This window comes from Triticum urartu, chromosome 2A (genome assembly GCF_056163025.1).
Source record: "Triticum urartu cultivar PI428250 chromosome 2A, HENAU_Tu73, whole genome shotgun sequence".
Lineage (NCBI taxonomy): Eukaryota > Viridiplantae > Streptophyta > Magnoliopsida > Poales > Poaceae > Triticum > Triticum urartu.
Genome location: NC_141874.1, coordinates 634,125,803 through 634,131,216, shown reverse-complemented (window position 1 = coordinate 634,131,216; position 5,414 = coordinate 634,125,803).

Below are 5,414 nucleotides of genomic sequence, written 5' to 3'. Positions count from 1 at the left end.
AGGTTTAGCATCTTTCTTTTCCATAAGGTATTTAATAGCAGCAGGATGAGTTTGAATAGTTACTTTAGAATCAACAATATAAGATCTGAACTTATCACAAGCAAATACAACTGCTAAAAGCTCTTTTTCAGTAGTAGCATAATTTCTTTGAGCATTGTCTAGAGTCTTACTAGCATAATGAATAACATTTAATTTCTTATCAACTCTTTGCCCTAGAACAGCATTGTCGGTGTCAAAACCGGCGGATCTCAGGTAGGGGGTCCCGAACTGTGCGTCTAGGCCGGATGGTAACAGGAGGCAAGGGACACAAAGTTTTACCCAGGTTCGGGCCCTCTTGATGGAGGTAAAACCCTACGTCCTGCTTGATTGATATTGATGATATGGGTGTTACAAGAGTAGATCTACCACGAGATCAGAGAGGCTAAACCCTAGAAGCTAGCCTACAGTATGATTGTACGTTGTGATTGTTGTCCTACGGACTAAAACCCTTCGGTTTATATAGACACCGGAGAGGGTTAGGGTTACACAAGGTCGGTTACAAAGGAGGAGATATCCATATATGTATTGCCTAGCTTGCCTTCCGTGCCAAGTAGAGTCACATCCGGACACGAGACGAAGTCTTCAATCTTGTATCTTCATAGTCTAACAGTCCGGCCAACGGAGATAGTCCGGCTGTCCGGACACCCCCTAATCCAAGACTCCCACAGTAGCCCCTGAACCAGGCTTCAATGACGATGAGTCCGGCGCGCAGTTATCTTTGGCATTGCAAGGCGGGTTCCTTCTCCGAATACATCACAGAAGAATTGGAATACGAGGATAGTGTCCGACCCTGCAAAATAAGTTCCACATTCCACCGTAGAGAGAATAACGCTTTCGCAGATCTAATCCGCTAGCTTGTTTTGGCAACATGACGTTACGTCGTGGCCCGGTGATTATTCGAACCTCTTCTCTTAACCAGCTCCACACATAATGCGAGGCGGTTTCTTGACACGTCTTGCCAAAGTGGAGATCGTGTTCCCCTGATTACGGGATTCTCATTAATGCGGTTCGTGGGTAACCCAACCGTGTCTAGGACTCCTAGATTATAGCTAAGTCCAAAACGGCTATGGAGAGGACGCTTGATATTCACCCTCTTTATAAGGGGACAAGGTTTTCGCTTTTTCCCTCTCGTGCTCAACCAAACCCTTCCCCCGCCTCGAGTTCCAACACCCAAAGCCCAGGTTAGGTGCTCCGGGTCTTCAATCATGTCCGGATCCAGCCTTCAAGGCCGGTGGATGCCCTCCTCCGTAACGGAAGAGGACATTAAGAAGTTGAGGGAGGCCATATACCTGATCGCCGAGGTTTCGCATCGGCTGCCTGCCCGAGAGCAGGTCGTCCCTACTCCCGAACCCAACGAGAACGTTGTGTTCATCTCCCACTTCCTCCGAGGTCTAGGCCTCACTCTGGATCCCTTCGTCAGGGGCTTGATGTTCTATTACGGGCTAGATTTCCACGACCTAGCTCCGGACTCCTTTCTTCACATCACGACATTTATTGTCGTGTGTGAGGCCTTCCTCCGTGTGACCCCTCACTTCGGTCTGTGGCTCAAGACCTTTGAAGTACAACCGAAGGTGATCGAGGGGCAGCATGCAGCATGCGGAGGTGCATCAATAGGCAAGATAGCAGGAGCTCCATGGCCGAAAGGTTCCTTTCCAGAGGTATCCGAATTATGGCAACGGGAGTGGTTCTACGTCACGGCTCCCAGAAGTGCCAAGTGGGCAGCTGCCCCCGCTTTCCACCCGGGCCCCCCACCACAACTGATGTCATGGATTAGCAGGGGCCTGAGCTGGGGTCCAGCCAAGGACGTGCCTATGCTGCAAAGCCGCATCAGAGATCTCTTCGAGGGAGATTTTAATTTGGTTGCGGTAATACAAGTTATGCTGGTTTGTCAAGTCCAGCCTTGCAAACGCCGGCCCCTGCGCTTGTGGGAGTTCAACCTAGAGGGACCACGTGCCATTCAAAGTTTCCTCGGCCTGACGCACGAGGATATGTACAAGTCATTCTTCGGACCCCAAGTGGAGTGTCCGGATATCACTGAGGACGTGGGCCTGAGCAGTAATCGCGTCGCCGAACAAGTAAGAAATCCTCTAGCCGAACACACTGTCTTTTATTCGAGGTTATTTTTGAGAGTTCGCTTTTTGACCAGGACTGGCTAACAAAGGCGAAGATGATTCGGTGTTTGGCCCCCCTCCCTAAGGGTTTGGAAAATCCGGTATTGGAGAAGATGCTCGAGGTCGCACCTTGCCCGGAACCCTTGAAGGAAGATACCGAGGGGGATAATACGGGCGAACGCGGGCCCCCATAGCTACCCGCTCTGACCGAGGGAACAAGCGTTTCCACGAAGGAGGACGACCGGGGGAGGAAAAGGACTGCTTCCGAGGATCCAGAAGCCGAAGCCTCCAAACGAGAGAAGAAGTCTCCCACAGAGGGTCCTGCCTCGAGGGGTGCTTTTGCCGCACAAAGTCCGCGAGGGGATCTGCCCTCCAACGAGTCGTAAGTGATCCCAAATATTTTAATAGTAAGAGTATGCTATCTTTTTCCTCTGAGAAAACAACCACCGCATATATCTTGCAATTCAGGCCTCAGCCCCTCTCAAATGAGATCGTCTTCGGGGGATCTTCTTCCGGAGATGATGGAGAGCGAAACGCCTCCCCCAGACTCCTCCGCTCCAGAAGTGGGCGACCCCGAAGTGTCGTCGCGGAGGGCCTCTCCGGATCCGGTGAGGCCAGAAGATAGTCCCGTAGACCCCAGAAGTCCCCAGTGTCCGGCTCCCAAAGAGAGCATACGAAAGAGTCCGGCACCGTCTAGTGTGCGGTCAGATGTTCTGAGGGAGTTGGTGGGGCGATCGGCCATCTCAGAAGAGCACCGTACGCTGATGGGTACGGTGATGGAGAGAATCTCGTCCGCTGAAAGCGGATTACATGAAGCCTTTATGAGTCTATTGACAAGCTTTGAGGTACGTGAGATAATATGTGATTGTACTGCACATGTTATAGTAGCCCCTGAGACTCTGGTTGTCATCGAGAACGGCGGCGAATAGAGGATCAAATTCCCAGGCAATAACCAATCTGCTTTTATGCGTAGGCGGTGGGAGCTCCGGTGGCTAGCTGGACTAGGGAGTTTGCCCAATTAAAACAGCAACTGGATTCGGCAGACGCCGACATCGAGCTTGTTAACAAGAGGCTTGACGAGGCACAGGGTAAGTGTTATTATCCGGTGAACGCCACATAGTAAGAGCAGCATAATGCCAGTATCTTTAATATGTTGTGACTGTAGATGGGGCTTCCACCATGGAAGCCTTGTGGGCGGAACTTGCCCGAGCCAAGGAACAAGCGAGGAGTAGTAATGCGGCTGCTTTGAAGGCGGCCGAAGAGTTGAAAGCCGAGAAGGCCGCACATTGTGAGAGCCAAGAGAAGATGGCCAAGATGGCCGTAGAATTGAAAGACACTGCCGACCGTTGCTGGGTCCTTGAGAAAGAGAACCAAGCGAAGGCAACGGACCTTGAGAAGGCCGCGGCGGCAGACAAAGACACCCGTTCTGCTATGAGAGCGAAGAAGGAGGAGCTGCGGGAAGCCGGGGATATTGAGGTTGGAAAACTCTTCATGTTACGGAGGAAGTTCGGAGATCCATGGTATGCCCCTCTGGATCGGCTGTGGAGCTCGACAGATGCGTATATGGATTTGGCGGCGAGCGCTGCCGATGCGGCCAAGTATTTCCAAGGTCACATAGATCATGAAGTGGACAAGCTATTCTGGACGCAACTCCATGTTCCAGAGCGTCCGCTTTCATTGACTGACCAACTAGCTGAATGGGCCAAACTGAATAGGTTGTCCGGACTCGTCATGAGGTCTGTTGTGGATCAATTATGGCCGGAAGGGCCTAAGCCGAACAACTATTTCTGCTTAGTGCAGCAGCTCCTTGACGCGGTGCCGCGCATTAATGCAATGAAGAGGTCGGCGTGCATAGAAGGCTCGCGGATGGCCCTTGCCCGTGTTAAAGCATACTAGGCGAAGATGGACGCTACCACTGTTGCGGCGCAGGGTTCGGCCATAGGCCGTGTGGCTGCCGAACACTACTTCGAGGAAGTTCTCGAGGGTGCTCGTTTGATAGAGGCCCAATGCTCGAAAAATATTATGTTTGAGTGATATGTATTCTCATTGTAAACATAATGCTTTTATGAAGTTTTTATAAGGCTGTGTTTATACTTTTGCCTGAAAGTAGTATGTTGCCTCCTGTGCGGCCGTTTATGTATACATGTGTATAACCTAAAAGATTGCAGCCGTCGGCTTCAACCCCCACGCATATAATGCGGAGGTTCTCGCAAAAAACGCGTGTTCACACTTAACCCAACGTCTTGGTCCTGATAAGGAGGTGATGGCGCAGCGAGCGAGGCAACCGGACTATAATGCTTGAACACTTTCACTTAGCCATAGGAGTTTGACAGTGGGGCTACTAGATAGCCCCTAGTGGTTCCGCACTCTTCCGATCGCGGGGTGTGCATATGCCTGGCCGGAAAACGGCCCTTCGTTAAGGCGGAGGAATTCTAACATTCCGATAGGTCATCGAGTGGTTGACCAGTCTCACGCTATATCATGACAGTCAGTTTTCGGCTTTCTCTACTGAGGCGCTCGTCCGGATGAACCAGGACACAATCACAGTAGTTCTCCTGGTGCTACCTTAGCCGGCAAAGCAGAATGTAAGTGTAACGCCCTCGATGCGGCTATATCTCCCACGTGTCGAAGCACGACTTAGAGGCATAACCGCATTGAAAGCAATGTCGCAAGTTAGGTAATCTTCACACAACCCATGTAATACATAAGGGAAAGAGATACATAGTTGGCTTACAATCGCCACTTCACACAATTACATGAATAAAGCATTACAACATTCAAATACAATCACGGTCCGACTACGGAACCAAAATAAAAGAAGAACCCCAAATGCGACACGGTCCCCGATCGACCCCAACTGGGCTCCACTACTGATCAACTAGAACGAAACAACACAAAGGACAAGATCTTCATCGAGCTCCTCCTGAGCTTGGTTGCGTCATCTACACGGTCTCACCGACACCTGCAAGCTGGTTTTGGAAGTATCTATGAGCCACGGGGACTCAGCAATCTCGCACCCTCGCGATCAAGACTAGTTAAGCTTATGGGTAAGGTAAAAGGATGAGGTGGAGCTGCAGCAAGTGACTAGCATATATGGTGGCTAACTTATTCGCAAAAGAGAGTGAGAAGAGAAGGCAAAAGCACGGTCGAACAACTATGATCAAGAAGTGATCCTAGAACAACCTACGTCAAACATAACTCCAACACCGTGTTCACTTCCCGGACTCCGCCGGAAAGAGACCATCACGGTTACACACGCGGTTG